Consider the following 19396-nt stretch of genomic DNA (forward strand, 5'->3'; position numbering starts at 1 on the left):
ATAGGAACACCACCGCCTGGAAGTTCCCCTCCAAGTTACTCACCATCATGACTTGGAAATATATTGACGTTCATTCACTGTTGTTGGGTCAAAATCCTGGAACTCCCTCCCTAACCGCACTGTGGGTGCACCTACACCAAATGGACTGCAGCAGTTCAAGAAGGCAGCTCACCACCACCTTCTCAAGGGCAATTAGGGATGGGCAATAAATGCTGGTCTAGCCAGTGATGCTCACGTCCCATGAATGAATAAAAAAAAGCTCCTCCTTCCCCCCAAATCATTTGCAAAGCCTTCCTTCCCCATCACCCCCTGTTCCCTCTTCCCCCTAACCCACCCCAGCCCGGTCGAAATTTTGGTTTCTGAATGCTCAGCCCTGTCTGAGTGCCGCTGCCCAGTGTGTCCTTCTGGCCAATGGTGGCACCTACCAGGAGCAAACTATCCCTATGCCCCAGCACCCTTCCCTGTCTGAGTACCACTGCACAGTGGTGTCCTTGTGACTACGGAGGCAAGTTTCAGTAGCAGACCAACCCTACACACCCAGCAGTGCCCCCTTTCACTGGCATTGCAATGAGACTGGTGCAACGCTGTGGCAGGTGGGCTTTTGATGTTGCGCTCACCTTGATGTCATGAGCAAGGTCATGTCTAATCTGTGCATGCCACCCTTTCTCAAATGGGTTTCAGGCTGACCTAATTTCCCACAGGATTGGAAGGTGGCACATGCTTCTGGCAAGCAGCTACTTTAATGAGCATTTGTAAGATGGTAATGAATACAAATGGCATTCATGCCACTAGTCAGCAGGTTATCCGACCCACCATTAACCTGCCAGCAGGAGAATCGCAAACTATTTTTACACCAGTGGGTTTCCAACTTTTTACTGCAGCTGCATTCTCCGCTCTCACCCACCACGAAACCTGCCGCGGACAGGATGGGAAAATTCCGCTCTCTATGTTGGGGGCTTTTTCCCCTGCCCGGTAGCATGTGAGATGTAGAAAGCCGGCATCCACAATGGCTACTGGGGCCCCACTCGGGATAGACCGGCTCAGCTTAGTTGCCTGTACTTCCCAAAAAGACAAAGGCCAACTTAAATTAAAAATCTGTGTTGGCTTCCAGCAGGAGGCCGTCGCCATTGGAGCAATGAGGAGAAGAAAGCTCAGTTAGTGGCAGAAGGGGTTGAAGGGCATCAGCCAGTTGATGTGAACCTGTGAATGTAGCAGGGGTTTTACAAGGATGATAACTGTGAGTCTACACCTGACAGACTGAACAGGCTGGGGCTCTTTTCTCTGGAAAAGTGAAAACTGAGGGTTGGCCATGTGTTTTTGAAATATAAAGAGCTTTGATAGGGTAGACATAGTGAAAATACTTCCACTTGTTGGGGAATCTAAAACTAGAGGCCATCAATATAAGATTGTCACAAATGAATCCAGTGAGGAATTCAAGAAAAGCTTCTCTAATCTAAGTGTGGTGAGAAGGTGGGACTCGCTACCACGGGGAGCAGTTGAAGTGAATATCATAGAATCATTTAAGGGGAAGGGGAGAAAGGAACATATCCTCAGGACCTGACTGTTCCCAACCCAGGATTTTAAAGAAAGTAAATGAAGGAATAGCAGTGCCTTTACCATAAACATCTAAAACTTTTCAGATTCAAGAATTGTCCCTTTAGATTGAAAAGTTTTCCAACTAAATGTGTGAGAGAGAGAGATCAGGAAGTTTTAGTCCTGCTAGCCTAACATCTGTTGATGGGAAGTTTCTGGAGTCATGGTGAGACAGTGGTGTAATGGTAATGTCACTAATTGTGCAGCCCAAGCTAATGCTTTAGAGACATGGGTTCAAATCCCAACATAGCAGCTGGTGGAATTTGAATTTAATTAATAAAGTCTCAGTAATGGTGACCATGATAATTATCATCAATTGTTGTTTAAAAAGAGACATCTGGTTCATTATTGCCCTTTAGGGAAAGAAATCTGCCATCCTTACCTGGATTGGCCTCCATGTGACACTAGATGAACAGCAATGTGGTTGACTTTGACTCAGCAAGTCACTTGGCTGAAGAAAAGGTGATTTAGGGATGGACAACAAAAAATGTGAGCCTTGTCAATGACACCCACCTCCCATGAAAGAATAAAGGGAAAAAAATAACTAAGGACAGAGTTGGACACTTGGAGAAATTTGAACTGATTGGAGGGAGCCAGTGTCAATATGTAAAGGTAAAAGCAAGTGTGGATATGAAAAGGGTTGGTCATGTCTAACAAATGAATGACATTTTTTTGATGGAAGTAAAGGGGACTTTCAATGGATGTGGTTTATTTGGACTTCGAGAAAGCATTCGATAAGGTTCCACTTTGGGAATTTAGTTAAAATTAAAGCTCATGGAATTAAAGGCAAATTATTGACTTGGTTACGAGATTGGATAGGCAGGTAGAAGACACAGAGAAGGGATAATAGGTTTCTTCTCAAATTGGAAAGAAGTGACTAGTCATGTCCCACAGGGAGTTGTGTTGGAGCCTCAACTATTCACTAGTATTATTTAAATGGTAAAAAGCTATGAACAGTGGAGATCGAAATAAGGAGGTCCATGTACACCAGTCACTAAAATATTGAGATCAGGCACAAGAAATTACCAAAAAGGCTAATGGAAGGTTTGTTAGCTACACAAAGCTCTGGTTTGACCAACTCTGGAGTACTGTGTACAGTTCAGAGCAACACAGCTTAGAAAGGATATATTGTTCTTCGACGGAGTGCAGATCCATAGGAAAGTTACCAAGGCACCAAGGGTTAGATTATGAAGAGAGTTTACATAAACTAGGCCTGTAATCCCTGGAATAGAAAAGGTTAAGGGGTGATTTGATTCAGGTTTCTGGGATTTTGATAGGAATTCATAGGGTAAATTGAGAGAAGCCTTTTCTGCTGGTAGATGGAGTCTAGGATGCAAAGACATAACTTAAGCTCAGAGCCAAGCCATTCTGGAGAGATGTTAGGAAACACTTCTCACAAAAAATATGGTAGAAATTAGAACCCTGTCCCACAAAAAAAACGTAGATGCTGGTTCAATTAATAATGTATTAATTATTAATGTCAATATGAATAAATAATAAATCTGAGATGAATAGGTTTTTGCTAGATGACAGTATTGGAGGCTATGGATCAACGGCAAGTGGATGGAGTTAAGTCACAGATCAGCCGTGATCTTATTGAATGGTGGATCAGATTCAAGGGGCTGAATGGCCTCCCCCACTTCCTATCTTCCTATGATATATTGATAGGGTGGGATGAATTAGAAGAGGGAGAAGGATTGTCTACAGCATAAGCAATGGCACCAGCCCGTTTGGATGAATGACCTGTTTCTGTGCTGTGTAATTCTATGCAATTGGCTGCAAGCTTGGTGTACGGTTATTGCTACATCTTATGTCACCTGCCTGTAATACTGATAGCAGTGTTCAAACATGGGCCTACCTGTGCCCTTGGTGAAGTGAGTGCTCAGTTGCTAAGGTATTGTGTATTTTCCCTCTATGCCGAGCCATCCTAAAGCATTTTCAGCGACTTAAGTGATTTTCAAGCGGTTATAATGTTGGAAACCAGCGGCCAATTTGTGCATACCAGCTCCCACAAGCAGCCATGTGTAAACGAACAGGCCATCTGATTAATTGAAGGATAAATATCAGGGATAGCTCCGTTGCACGTTGTCAAAGTATTGCCATGGGGTCATTTACAGCTACCTTAGGAGGCAATTGGGGCCTCAATTAGTTTAAGATCACATCAGAACAGCACTGGGAGCCTCAGCCAAGAATTCATACTCAAATCCCTGGGGTGGGGCTTGAACTCACAACCTTCAGGTTGAGAAACAAGAGCACTATCCACTGAGCCATGGCTGGCAGCATTCACAGAAGCTGAAACAGCCATTTTACTCTGTTAGGGAGTCTCTAAACCTCAGAAGGTAAAATATACTTGGTACACTGCAGAAACAAAATTAGTTCCAATATTTTTCTCAGCAAAATGGGAAAAGGAAACAAAATAGCTTAGTTAGGAGACACAGGTGGAATGTGTTTAGTTATAAACAGCAGGATTTCATGGTGAGTAAAGATTGGAGGCTGTAAATGACCTATAGTGAAGCTGTAGTAATGGGGTATTCCCATTGGCATAATACTGCTATCTGAATATTAGATAGAAAAGAATTGGGGGTGAAATTGATCAACACCAATTGCAAGAAATAGACGAGAGGAAATTGGCAAATTTGTTTTCACAGAATCACAGAATCTCACAGTGTAGAAGAGGTCATTCATGAGAAACACCTGACCTAGCTACCTAGTCCCATTTACCAGCACTTGGCCCATAGCCTTGAATGTTATGATGTGCCAAGTGCTCATCCAGGTATTTTTTAAAGGCTGTGAGTGCCTTGTCGGAAGATGAGGTGCTGCATGAGGTGTTTATAAATTAAATAAAATTTTTTATTGAAATACATAAACATGTCCTAGCTCATGTGACACTGTCACATGAGGGGACATGTCTGAGTATTTTTTTAAATTCTTTTTTCCCAATTTTCATAATGAAGTTAATCTCCCTGAGGCAGCTCCCTAGAGTTTTTAATATCTGGTTGAAGCAAAGTAAGCAACTGATGTAGCGGTAATGAAGCATTGTACAGATATTGTTGTATCACTAGATGGAGACATTTCCCATGAGAAATATTGGAATCTTCCAGCGTAGGATAACCTAGATACCCTGGGCAAACTTTCAGCTTTCTGCACAGGCATAAACTTGGTTTAGGGCATTGGATGCCCTTTATAGAAATCACTCGATTTTCACATCCAGTGGCAATACAAATCAGCCAGTTTCCACACCTGCCAGTCAATCTACACAAGCAGTTCCTTGTCCCAGTGACATTCTCACCAATGTGCTGTCATGTTTGTTGTAGGACACAATCCTTCACAATATGGTCAAGTAGCTCTTTCATTTTCTCTAAGCCACAGAGCTAGGATCGCTGTCAATTATAACACTCCAGGGTTGTAGTGTCAGAGGTGGATGCAAAACGAGCAGTGACGAGATAATGAGTTTTTGTGATGTTGATTGTGGGATAACTATTGACCAGGACACCGGAGATAACTCCCCTGCTCTTCTTCAAAATAGCACCATGGGATTATTTGCATTTTCCTGAGAGAGCAGATGGGGCCTCAGTTTGATGGCTCACCCAAAGGACTATATAAAAGTGTAGCATCAAATATTATTCCTTGGCCTGCAAAACTCTCAGTAACTTACTGTCACTGAGAACCTTTTTTTTGTACACAGAGGAGGAACAATTCAACAACGCACGCATACAAATGTGGAACTGGTGACGCTATTTCCCAAACAACTTAGCCCAAGGGCTTTCCAAAATTGGTCCTTGGATCCCAGGATAGAGAGGTAGAGACAAAACTTGAATTTATATAGTACCTTTCACAACCCCAGGATCTCCCAAAGCACTTTAAGCCAATGAATTATGTTTGAAGTGTAGTCACTGTTGTAATGCAGGAAATGTAGCAACCAAATTGTGCACAGCAAACACACACACACACACACACACACACACACACACACACACACACACACACACACACACACACCAATGCAGTAATGGCCAGATAATCTGTTTCAGTGGTGTTGGTTAAGGGTTAAACATTAGTCAGGACACCAGGGAGAGCTCCCATTCTATTCTTTGAAATAGTGCCATGGGAGCTTTGGAATCCACCTGTGAGAGCAGGGACAAAAGCAAAATACTGCAGATCTGAAATAAAAACAAAAATTGCTGGAAGAACTCAGAAGGCCTGGCAGCATCTGCAAAGGGAGAAACAGAGCTAACGTTTCGAGTCCATATGATCCTTCTTCAGAGCAGAGTGAGAGCAGAGTCTTGGTTTAACATCTTATTAAAGAGGGCACCTCTAACTGTGCAGCACTCACTCAGTACTACGCTGCAATCTCAGCCTAGAATTTTTGTGCTCAAATCCCTGGAATGGGACTTCAACCCACAACCTTCCAAGTCAGAAGTAAGAGTACAAGCAACTCAGCTATGGCTGGCATCAGAGAGGCCACATGTGGAGGAGTGCAGAGATTCCAGAGGGTGGAGGCCTAAAGGGGCAAGGACCGAGGTTCTGGAGGAATTGAGAACACAATTAAGAAATAAAAAATGACACTCACCATATCTACATGTGGAATGCAGGGGAAGAGAATGAATTAAATGGACACTTGGCAGTTTCCGCAGTAACTGATGCTGAAAAGGATTCAAAAGCAGGTTCCATACATTGGATGGTCAGGAAGGAAGCCCTTAGAAAACAATACCCTGTGTACTCTTGTTAACAGCTTTCAGAAAGTGTTTAGTTGTCCCTCAGGATCAATGGGTTTGGCCTCTTGTAGTACAAGCACATGGTCTATTATAAAGAGAACTGAGACTTCTCCACAACAGAGATTACTTAAGCAATAAGGGAGGAAAACCACAAACAGGCAATCAGGTTTGTACCCAAAAAGGGAAGTGGTTGATGGACTGGTGTCGTGCAGTTGGTCAAATCATTCAGTGGACAAGAACATTCTGCTAAACATTTGAAAAACAGGAGCAGGAATAGACCATTTGGCCTCTTGTGCCTGCTCCATTCACTAGGATCATGACTGTGCTTCTATCGACCTCCGTCTTACACACACACAACAACTGAGCATCCACAGCTCTCTCGGTCAATCTCCGTCTTGCACATACACAACTGGGGTAGCTCCCTGGTGTAGAAAATTCCAAAATTCCCATCCCTGTGAGTGAAGAAATTTCTCCAGCTCAGTTTGAAATGGTTGACCCCCTATTCTGAGACCACGGTGGGCAGGGCAGGAGGAGAGGGGGTAGTTTTACCTTCCAAGAGCGAGTGGATTTGACACTGGTTGAAAGTGCTGAAATTAACAGTGCATTGGGAAACCAACTGCAACTCTCCAAGCTGCACCTTTGACTACAGCGCCGTGCTGTGTGTGAACAAAGGCCCTTGGGAGAGTTGGCAATTTAAATATTTGAAGTAGTTAATTAAGAGTTAATTTCACAGGAGTTTTGGGGGATTTAACAGTGGGTGCATGGGTTTCCAGGGCTTCCTGGAACTGGTCAGTGAAAGCAAGGTGGGAGGACAGCGGCAAATGAAGGGGTTAAAGAATGACAGACAAAAATTTCCATAATTGCTGAAACTTCACTGTTGATTCCTTGCCTAATTGTGTGAAAGGCTTTTGCTTCATGTACGCGTTTTGAGAGTTTCCTTTCACTGCTCACACATGATTGCTACTACTTGGGAGGCAATTTTCACCACTTGAGCTCTATTTTCAATCTGTGATTTTTGCATGGATGTCGCTAATGTTGCCTCAGCACAGGTGTAAAATGATGAGCGAGATAGGCAGCAGGAGCATTCTCCTCAGAAGACCTGCCACACTACAGGAGAGAGAGGATGAACAGAGAGCAGTTCACAGGAGATGGTACGTACAGTTTGGGATCTACAGGTAATGGATCAGTTTCTTTGGTAAGTCCGAACGCCAGTGTCTCAGGAGGCTCAGGGCCTGGATCACATTTGCCAGCTTCTGGAACAAGACCTGCTGCCAAGTGGACCTGGCAGCCAGACTTCACTGTTAGTGAACACCTCTCTTGACTACTTTGCCTCAGGACCCATCCAGTGGTGGTTTAGCTATTTTCAGGATTTACAGCTGGCCACCCATCAGGATGACTGATGCCCTGTTTTTCAGGGCAGGCGAGGAAGTAGACTTTGCCAATGGCGATGGCAGTCAGAGTAAGCGGGCACTCGGGGTTTGATGCCTTGGCTGGCTTCCCATCAGCACAGGGTGTGATCGACTGTGCGCATTTGGTAATTGAGGCAACTACCCCACCCCCCACTCCATGGTCACCCAGGTGTGTTTGTGAATTGCAAAGGCCTCCACTCTCATTGTAAAGCTGGTGTGTGACCGCATAAAGATGATTATGCAGTGTTACAGGATGTTAATTATATTGTTAAGATGTGCAGGTGAAGGGCATTGTTTAATTAAGTACCTAGAGCACTTATAAAGAGAGGCTTCTCCAGCGCGCAGTGAAAATGACGAAGGGAACATCGTCATTTGGTAAGAGGCGGAACAAGACCCACACTCTTTGCCGATGATGTGGGGCTAAAGCATTTCATCTGCAGAAATCGACCTGTGGCAAATGTGCCTACTCTGCCAAGAGAAAGAGGAAGTATAACTGGAGTGCCAAGGCCAAAAGGAGAAACACAACTGGTACAGGCCACATGAGGCACCTGAAGGTGGTGTATCGCCGATTCAGGAATGGATTCCGTGAAGGGACGACCCCGAAGCCCAGACGTTCCACAATGGCTTCCTCCAGCACTGCATAAACTACCAGTGTATCTACACAACAAATAAAGCTATGGTTTGGAAAGTTAAAAAAAAAATAAAGAGAGGCTGGATGTGATTTGTGTTGGTCCGAGTTGAGTGCAATGCCTGACTTGGCGGCTGCAATGAAGGGCGGTGCGTCCCGTAAGGCATTGAAACAGTCGCTGATTAAAGTCACCAAGAAGCCGCCTAAGAAGCGGAGAAAATCTCGCAAGCAGAGCTATTTCATTTACGTGTACATGGTGCTGACTCAGGTCCACCCTTCCACCAGGATCTCGTCCAAGACCATGAGTGTTATGAATTCCTTCGTAATCAACATTTTCGAGCGCATCGCCTCCGAGGCCTCGCACCTCATTCACTACAACAAGCGCCGCACCATCTCGGCCCGGGAGATCCAGAGTGCCGTCAGCCTCATGCTGCCAGGGGAATTGGCCAAACACGCCATCTCCGAAGGCACCAAAGCAGTCACCAAATACACCAACTCCGGTTAGGTCGACAATTCTGAAGATTATAAAAAAAAATATAAAGAGGGGCTGCTTCCATGGCCGGTGGGCAGCACAGGGGCTGGTGTGTATCATTAGTCCCCAAGATGACATTTTATTTTGATTCAGTAAGGTTTCTTCAAAATTCTGTTTTAGTTACTGTGCCCTCTAAGCAGCTTTCAATTGGTTTAATTGGCTTTGTTTTTTAATTGGTTAATTTGTTAATTTGTTAAATTTGTTTTACTGATACTCAAAAGAGAATGAAGGGATTCTGAGACTGCTCCTTTAAGGGGCTGACAATTTGTTTAATTAGTTAATTTGTTAATTAGTCTATTTTATTTTATACTATATGCAAAAGCGTATAAAGAGAGACTGCTGGGACGCTGGGCTGGGAAGTATACATATGTAATGCTGCATTCTGTGAATAAACCTATTATCAGGAAATATATTGGTGTCTAGTTTCAGGCTTCACCAACCGGCTTGGATTGACTTAACACGAAAGTGTGTACAAAATTCCTAAGTATCTCCCATGACGCCTTCATCCTGCACCAGCCCACCCTCCTTCATCTTTTCACACCTTGAGGCTGTCAGGAAGATATAAAAATTTTCATAATGTTATTGGAATTTATTGTAAAGTAGAGTAATAGTGGGGTCTATGTCTATGGGTCTGTGTGTGTGACTTAATTGAAGTAAAGGCAGCTGGTCTGAAGGCTTTGATTTTTCAGAAAATAAGCTAGGTTTGAAATGTTAAGTAGGTAAACATGAGTGGGATTTTAGAATGTGACGGGTAGAGGGAACATAATAAACCAAACTAACTTGAATTCAAAAGAGGGGATGAAATGTTTCACCTAGCCAGGAGAAGTTAAGAAACAGTGTGTTTATTTTTTTCCCCCCAAAGATAACTGGCAAAATTGGTACTATGATAGATTTTTATCGTTAGAGAGGTAAAGTCCAAAGACATAGTGAAACAATGGGAATTTGCATTGAAGGGGCAAATCTGCATAAAGGAGATGAGGTTGTGTGTAGAAAGAAGGAATTATAAGATCTAACAAGTGTGAAAAGCCTCCAGCATCTAAGCCTCCAGCTGCTGTCTATAGTAACTGAAGTTAAGAAAACTCATTTTGAATTTGACTGTTCAGGGTATCATTTTACTTTGCCTGGGCCTGTTTAAATCTCTGTTGTTTTACTGTTGCCTTAACAGAGGTGTAACTGGGAGTTAGATTAAGTAGGGATTTATAAGTTATCAAAGTAGTAATTTGTAGATCTATGTATGTGTTTAAAATCATTTATTAATAAAGGTTTAATCTAGTTTTGTAAGACGCCTATGAGATTCAGTGGTCTTATTACTACTGAATTCAAGGCACACATCTCAAAATTTATACAAATTGCAAAACAGTTGTGGCAATCATTCAAGTTTCCCTTTGGGATTTGAGCAGCTAGGCGTTTACCATCGGCTGTGCCATAACAAGGCAGCTAGACTTAGCGGCTGGGTGATCAGAGACAAACATGGCTGATGGTATCTGTGGAGAACGCTAGCAATGAGATCTGGGAAAGCCACATGATGACAAAATGTGTCAAGGAACAAGTCAATGAGCATGCTGAAGATGAGATTTGATAAATCAGCAGGTTCCCCTCAAAACTCACCAGTATGGGTCTCCAGAATGGTGAAGGTGCACAGCTGAGGGGTTAGGACCTTCAGGAGGAACAATGTGCAGAGTGCAGAGTCTCTCCAGAGGAGCATGAGGAGGAATGTCATGCAGCCAGTGCACCAGCAGCTGTGCCCATTGCCACCTGGGATGCCTGTTTTGCCCTCACAATGGCAAAGTTCAACGAGGTTCATCCAGTGCACCCAAACGGCAGCCATATGCGACACTCACTTCCTTTTCACCCCCTACCCCAACACAAAGCAGCCCTACAATTAACCCAGCATCACTTTCACAGGAAGTGTACAGGTACAAAAGGATGAGTATACCTGCAAGCTAAGTTGGTGTGGGGATTGGTGGGCATGAGCTGGCTTGAAAAGGCAGAGTGAGGGGCTGATTGCAATGATACACATATCAGGATGTGGTTGAATGTTGAATTCTTCTTCCCATGGTCGGAGAGGACCATCTCCCTGTGCATCCTTGCAGATTGCAGTATTAAAGCTTGGTGGGGGTGGGGGGTCATTGATGCAAGGCACAGAATTGGAACATTGGGCCTCCATTACAACACCTATATCTCTTGTTCCCTAGCTCCAGAACCCATTATCTTTGCAATGTCCCTTTAAGTAATGCAACTGGAATCAACTCAATGCGGGTCATCATCACAGTCACACTAATTGGTCGGGAAACTCAGAGGTCAGATGCAAAAGCTGTGGTGGGGTCAAAAAATCAGACGCACTGCACTTCCTTGTTACCCCTGTGTTGCTCACCCTTCCCCACTCTTCGCTAGCACCCCTCTCCCCCCACTGCTCCCAGCCTGTCATTAAGTCAAAACTCCCCCCCTAGGATCCCAACTTCTAGATTCCACAGCCAGGGGACAAACAGCCTCACAGCATCAAAACTCCTCACAGCAGTCCATTATCCTGTACACCAAATGCCGTAACATTAAACATGAATTAAAAAAAACTGCTTTAATCTTCTGCCACATACATTAAACAAACACTAAAACCAACATAAAACCTCCCAGGTGGTCCTGTACTCTGATTGGTGGGTGTGAAGCACTCTAGCCTGAAAATAACTCTTGCCAGGGTCAACTTGTGCAGGATGATGTGACCCATCTATTTACAGGATCCAGTTCGCATCTGGTGGGAATTAAGCATTTTCCAAATGATTCCTTGCCAGAGGTGAAGGTAAGGATACACATCTGGCCCAGAGTTGGGACTTTTCGAAGGATAATTTCAAAAGAAATGATGGGCCAATGTTAATACTGTTCTGTAGCGCTAAACAACTTTAGCAAAACATGGTGAACATCCTTGAATGCACATATGTGCACAAGCATACACGAATACACATGCAAGTGCACACATGCACGCATGAATGTATGCACGTGCACTCACACTCATGATTGCACATTTGTCTCCCACCCGCTTGCACGTGCACACATATATGCACAGGAACCCAATGGATCAACTTCACCCCATCATGCACAGTGACACTAGATTTAATAAAGATGTTCAAAGTTATGAGGGATTTTGATAGAACGCATAAGGATAAGCTGTTTCCACCGGCAGAAGGGTTGGTAACTGGAAGATGCAGCTTAAAGGTAATTGGTGAAGGAATTGGATGGGGAGTATTTAATCTTACGCAGTGGGCAGAATTTTGCCCTTGGCAGGGTGCTCGGCAGATGCAAACGGGGGCGGTCAGGAAGCTGACTGCCCGCCGCCTGCGATCAGCACCAGACCGCGATTTCACGCTGGCGAATTAAGGCCCGCCCAATGTGAAACGGGAGTGGAAGCGCTCAGTGCTGCCGGATGAGGAGAGGAGGGCGAATGGGCTGAACGCGAACTTAGCATGTGCGCGCAAGTGAGCACTTCATAATCTCCCTGAGGCATGGAGCAGCCTCAGGGAGCTGAAGAGATATGAAAAAAAATAAAAGTGTAATGAAACATGTGCCCTCATGTGGCTCTGTCACATGAGCAGGGACATGTTATAAATGAAAAATTAAAGTTTTTGCTCTATTTTTATTTGCTTATGGAAACCTCATCCTGCCCATGAATGATGTTTCCAAAAAAATGCAAAGGTTGCTTGGCCTTTTCTCCTGCCTGCCAACCATTAGTTGGATGGGCAGTGAAAATTTTAATTTAATTGATTACTTAATGGCCTTAACAGGCCTTTTATTTGTTGGCGGGCACACTGCCGGCTTTGGTGCGCCTCTGCCGACTGAACTATCGCGTGATTGTGCATTGACGTTGGCATGCTTGGCCCATGTCAACGCACATCATTTTATTCTGAGCGAAAATTTCTGCCAAGTGAATCTTTCTGATCTGAAACACTGCCAGAAAGAGTGGTGGAAGCAGATTCAACAATAACTTTCAAAAGGAAATTGGATAAATACATGGAGTGCTATTGTGGAAGTGACCTCGGAGTAAAAGATCCTCTAGATAAGAGTGATCATAACATGATAGAATTTCATATTCAGTTTGAAAGTTATAAATTTGTGTCTGAAACTAGTGCCTTAAACTTAAATAAAGGCAATTACAAAAGTACAAAGACAGAACTAGTTAAAGTGGACTGGGAAAATAGGTTAAGAGATAAGATGGTAGAGAAGTAATGGCAGACATTTAAGGAGACATTTCATAACCCTCAATAAATATATATTTAATTGAGAAAGAAAGACACCGCATGAAGGATGCACCATCCAAAGCTAACTAAGTAAGTTAAGGATGGTATCAAATTGATAGAAAAGATCTACAATGCTGCCAATATTAGTGGTAGGACAGAAGATTGGGAAAACTTTAGAAACCAGTAAAGGATGACTAAAAAAATAGAAGGAAAAATTGGAGTATGAGAGAAAACTATCAAGAAATATAAAAACAGAGAGTAACATCTTCTATAACTATATATAAAGGAAAAGAGTAGCGAAAGGAAGTGTTGGTCCCTTATAGGGTGAGTTTGAGGAATTAATAACAGGAAACAAGGAATTGGCAGAGATTTTGAACAAGTATTTTGTATCTATCTTCACAAAACACATCCCAAGAATAGTAGAAAAGCAGGACGAAAATGGGAAGAAGGAAATTATATCACGATCACTAGAGAAAAACTCATGGGACTAAAGGCTGCCAAGCCCCCTGGACCTGATGGCCTGCATCCTAGAGTTTTAAAGGAAATGGCTGCAGAGATAATGGATATATTGGTTGTAATCTTCCAAAATTCTCTGGATTCAGGAGAGGTCCCAGCGGACTGGAAAACTGCAAATGTAACACCACTATTCAAGAAAACAGGGAGAAAGGATACAGGAAACTATAGATCAGCTAGCCTAACATCTGTTGTTGGAAAAATGTTAAAATGCCTTAGTTAGAAGGTATTATCAGGCCATTTAGAAAATCATAATGCTATCAGGTAGAGACAATATAGTTTTGTGAAAGGGAAATCATATTTGACAAATATATCAGAGTTTGTTGTGGATGTAGCAAACAGGATGGATGAAGGGGAACCAGTAGATGTAGTGCATTTGAATTTCCAAAAGGCATTCAATAAGGTGCCATGTATGAAGGTTACTGCACAAGGTAAGAGCTCATGGTGTTGAGGGTGATATATTAGCTTAGATAGAGGATTGGCTAACTAACAGGAAACAGAGTCAGAATAAATGAGTCATTTTTAGGTTGGCTAACTAACTAGTGGAGTGTCACAGGGATCAGTACTAGGGCCTCAACTATTTATGATTTTTGTTCATGATTGGGATGAAGGAACTAACTGTATTGTAGCCAAAATTGCTGATGCTACAAAGGTAGATAGGAAAGCAAGTAGAGGATAAAAATAATCTGCAAAGGGATATAGATAAGTTAAGTGGGTGGGCAAAAATTTAGCAGATGGGGTATAATGTGGGAAAATGTGAAGTTGCCCACTTTGGCAGGAGGAATAAAAAAAGCAGATTTTACTTAAATAGGGAGAAACTGCAGATTGCTGCGGTACAGAGGGCTCTGGGTAACTTTGTATATGAGTCACAAAAAGTCAGCATGCAGGTACAGGAAGTAGTTAGGAAGGCAAATGGAATGTTGGCCTTTATTGCACAGGCAATGGATTATGAAAGTAGGGAAGTCTTGCAACAATTATTCAGGGCATTGGTGAAACCACGACGGGAGCACTATGTATAGGTTTGGTCTCCTTACTTAAGGAGAGATGTACTTGCTTTGGAAGTAGTTCAGAGAAGTTCACTCAACTGATTCCTGGGATGAAGGGGTTATCTTATGAGGAAAGGTTGAGTAGGTTGAGCCTATACTGTTTGGTGTATAAAAGAATGAGAGGTGATTTAACGAAACATATATAATCCTGAGGGGACTTGACAGGGTAGATGCTGAGAGGATGTTTCCTCTCATGGGTGAACTAGGACTAGGGGCTACATTTTAAAAGTAAGGGTTTTAATTCCCATTTAAGATGGAGATGAAGAGGGACTTCTTCTCTCAGAGGGCTAAAAGTCTGTGGAAGTCTCTTCACAGAGAGCAGTGGAGGCTGAGTCATTGAATATATTCAAGGCTGGGATTTTACAATTTTATTTATTCAAGGCTGGGATTTTACAATTTTATTTGACAAGGGAATGAAGGGTTAGAGGGGGCAGGAAGGAAACTGGAGGTGAGGCCACAATCAGATCAACCATGATCTTATTGAATGGCAGAGTAGGCTAGATGGGCCGAATGGCCTGCTCCTGCTCTTTTCCTTATGATCTTACAAAGAGCAAGGGAGTGAGACTAATTGAGCTCTTTCAAAGAGTCGCTTATGTGCAATGGGCCAAATGGCCTCCTTCTGTGCTTTGTGATTCTATGATTACATTGTATAAGCAGAAGCCTTGTAGCGCAGTGGGTAGCATCCCTGTTTCTGAGTCAGGGCCTATGGGCCTGAATTTTTCAGTCAGCGGGCGGGTTCGGCGGGAGCCCGCCAGAGTAAGAGGTGAGCTGGAGCACTCAGTGCTACCTATGTGGGCGGAGGGAGGAGGCACGGAGCTGCCTCAGGGAGATTGAAGTGGTTTTCAAACAAATAAATAAATGCTTCAAAATTTATTTAAGCATGTCCCCTCATGTGACTGTGTCACATGAGATGAGTCATATTTTATATTTCATAGCAATTTTAAATTTATTTAATAAAAACTTTAGGAAACCTCGTCCCGCTCATGGATGAGGTTTCCTAAAAAACGTGAAGGCCGCTTGGCCTTTTTGCCTGCCCGCTGACCATTAGGTTAGATGGGGCAGCGTCAACAATTACCTTAATCACTTCCTTAATGGCCTTGATAGGCTGTTTAAATATCAGCGGGCGTGCAGCCCACTCCAGTGTGCGCCCACTGAACAAAACATCGCAAGACAGCACAATGATGTCGGGAAACATGTCCGACATCATCACGCATCATTTTACGCGTCAGCATGTTGGGCCCGCCCCTGCACTCCGACTGAAAAACTCAGGCCCTGGGCTCAAGTCCTACTCCAGCACTTGATGGCCAAGGAAGGTGTGTCATAATATGGCCAAACTAGTTGAATATCAAACCGCAAATCCTTCCAACGCATGGCAGGCGGTAAGAGTGGGAGAGATTCCTGGTCAGCCATATGATGTAATGAACGTTGGTGCCTCTACCATCACTATTCATAGCTCTGGACTACAACAAGCATGTAAAAGTGCCCGTTTCCAAAGCAATTCAGGCTCCCTGAGTGAGCTGAAACATACCACCACCATATGGATAAGATCACAACCTCACACAGTGCAAATATTCCACATGCATAGACCCATAAGTGCTAGCAGATTAGCCAGAAGACCACCAGAAATTACTGCTGGGATGTTCGTTGCTTTATGTAAAACTTACCTGCCTCTATTTTACGAGAAGTGGGTTAGCATAAAATAGTGGATGGAGGAATATCACAGCATCATGTTATGTGTTTAGCTGCTAATGTAATACCAGCAACAGTAAATTCAAGCTCACAGATTCTATCTTAAACATTCTCTTCCAGCCACGGTGTAATGGAAATTATGACATCTACCTAATACTCCTGCCCCTAGCAATGCTAGCTTAGTCTGCATGTGGTCGAGGCACAAAAGGGATTTATAGGAATAGATTTGTCAATCACTCAAAGTGGCATCACAGGTTAACAAGGCCATAAAGGAAAACAAACAAAGCATGTCTAGAGGGAGAAAATTCAAAAGCTGAGAAGCGATGTTAAACTTGAATGGAACTGTGGTTAGACCACATTTGGAGTCCTGTAAACGACTCTGGTCTCCACATTACTTGGGAGCACTTGAAGAAAGTGTGAAGAAGATTTACAATAATGATATCAGAACAGTGGTGTCATAACTATTAGGGAAGGTTGAACAGGCTGGGGCACTATTTGTTCAGAATAGAGAAACCTGAGAGATGACCTGATAAAATTGTGAAAGGGTTTAATAGGGCAGATTGATTGGAAGATTGTGGGAGAGTCCATAACTACAGCAGCCATGAATATCAGATAGTCAACTAATAAATCCCAAAAAGGCATTTAGGGGAAACCTCTTTATTCAGAGAGTGCTGAGAATGTGAAACTCACTACCACATGGAATGGTTAAGGTGAATGGCATTGATGAAATTAATGGGAAAAGAGATAAATACATGAGGGAGAACGGAATAGAACAAAATGCCAACAGGGTCTGATAAAATAAGGTGGGAGGAGACTTGTTTAGAGCATAAACACTGGCAAGGACCTTTGGTCTCGATGGTCTGTTTATGTCCAGTTAAGTTCTATGTAGTTTGATGTTTGACCATGTCAGAAGGACATTGGAACAAACGCACATGCCTGCTCTTAAAAGGCTCAGTAAGTAGCAATCTTCATACTTGCTGCTATAACCCACTTTGTCCTTGGGATATAAATGTCGCGCTATTTGCAAGTGTAGCAACTGCAGTATAAGTGGTGGGAGGCTACTTCATCAGGTTAGTAATGGGACCATCCTTCACCTCCATATTCCCTTCTAAGTCTTGGATATTGTGGTAAAGTGAGGTACCCTGTCCCTTTATGAGAATGCAAATGTACCCTAATGTGACAGCACTGATGAATCACTATACAACGCAGGCAACTGGGAGCTGTAAATCTAGTTCTGGAGGTTTCTGAATGAGTGCGTATGATCTGGTGCTCTGCCCTATGTCTCAATAAACCATCATTGTTTATTCTTACATCAGTCTCTCCCCATTATTGATTGCAAGAGGAGAACATAGGAAGGCGTGCAGTTGGGGTTAAGTTGGCCAACAAGCTCATTTACCCAAGACATAAAAGATATCCTTCCTCCTCCTTCAGATCCCATGCCCTAAGAGGGCATTGACAACAATGCACCTCCATTGGATTGGTCCATGATTATGCTTGGCAAAGTACTGCAATGGTTTGCCATTTCCTCCTGCAGCATGGCTGACCAGGAAACTCTCCCACTTTTTACTGCCTGCCAACAGGTATATTGGAAAGATTTGCAGGCTGATAATCAACATTACAAACACACCTCCTGTGGCCATTGAGTCCTGAGGTGGGACTTGAACCTGGAGGTAGGAGCACTACCACTGCGCCACAAGACCTGACTTGGATATGTGCTCCTTATTTGTTCTTCGTTGCCCAATCAAAATCCTGGAATCCTAACACCACTGCGGGGAGAACCATTAGTACAAGGGGCCACAGTGGTTTAAGGAGGAGAGCTGCTTCCTCTTTCTCAGGGCAGCTAGCATTGACTGGTAAATGCCAACCTGCCAGTATTGTCCTCAGCCCAGGACCAATGTGAGAAAAAGAGTTGCCTTATTATATAAATCTATAGGGATTTACCTCCTGGACCATTGAAAACAATGAGGAACGAAGTGGGAGGGCCTTCTAAAGATGAGGTGAAATACAAAAGGAGGCATTTCTCTGGAGTGAAAAAGAACTTCCTGTCAACATTTGTGATAGAGCGACCGATGGCGCTCCCCTGCCAAAAGTCTTTGGTTAGTGCCAATCTAATTTTAACCTTGACTGCCTTCCTTTCTGAGGTTAAACTATCTCAGGTTTTACCTGGTTCGGGCATCCACTCGCTGGTTAAATGAAACAGGCAGAGGAATTTGTCCTTTTAGTTTCCATGGGTTGAAGGCCCTGGTTTTGCAGCCAGAGGTGAGGTGACAGCACTTGCTGCCAGCCTCGAAGGAAGCTGCTCACAAAGATCTAGCAACCTCTGTGACATGGGCTTCCAATCTTAGTTTGAATCTGCACCAAGTCAAGAGAACCTCCAGGGACCCAAAAACAGCGATGTTATCAAGCAGGTGAGAGGTGAATCATATAAAGTTCTTAAGGGCTTGACAGGGTAGTTGCTGAGAAACATAGAAAATAGGAGCAGGAGTAGGTCAATCGGCCCTTCGAGCCTGCTCTGCCATTCAATATAGTTATGGGCTGATCCTCTATCTTAACACCATACTCCCGCTGTCTCCCCATTCCCCTTGATGCCTTTAGAGTCCAGAAATCTAATCATTTTCTTCTTAAATATATTCAGTGACTTGGCCTCCACAGCCTTCTGTGGTAGAGAATTCTATGGGTTCATCACTCTGAGTGAAGAAGTTTCTCCTCATCTCAGTCATAAATGGTCTACCCCATATCCTGAAACTGTAACCCCTTGTTCTAGATCCTCCCACAACTAGAGGAAATATCATCCTTGCATCCAGTCTGTCCATCCCTGTTGGAATTTTATATGTTTCAATGAGATGCCTTCTCATTCTTCTAAACTGCAGTGAATACAGGCCCAGTCGGCTCAATCTCTCCTCATACAGCAATCCTGCCATCCAAGCTGGGGAATCTAGAACATGGGGTCATCTCAGTCAAAGGGCTGTGGATACTTAGTTGCTGAGCATTTTCAAGTCAGAAATCAATAGATTTTTAGGCACTAAGGGAATTATTGGATCTGGC

General features: G+C 43.4%; 1 pseudogene; it reads left to right on the forward strand.

Moving 5' to 3' along the window:
* The first annotated feature begins 8067 nt into the window (after window positions 1-8067).
* Window positions 8068-8418, forward strand: LOC121277341 (annotated as a pseudogene).
* The last annotated feature ends 10978 nt before the right edge of the window (window positions 8419-19396 follow it).

The sequence above is a fragment of the Carcharodon carcharias genome, chromosome 4, assembly GCF_017639515.1.
Source record: "Carcharodon carcharias isolate sCarCar2 chromosome 4, sCarCar2.pri, whole genome shotgun sequence".
NCBI lineage: Eukaryota > Metazoa > Chordata > Chondrichthyes > Lamniformes > Lamnidae > Carcharodon > Carcharodon carcharias.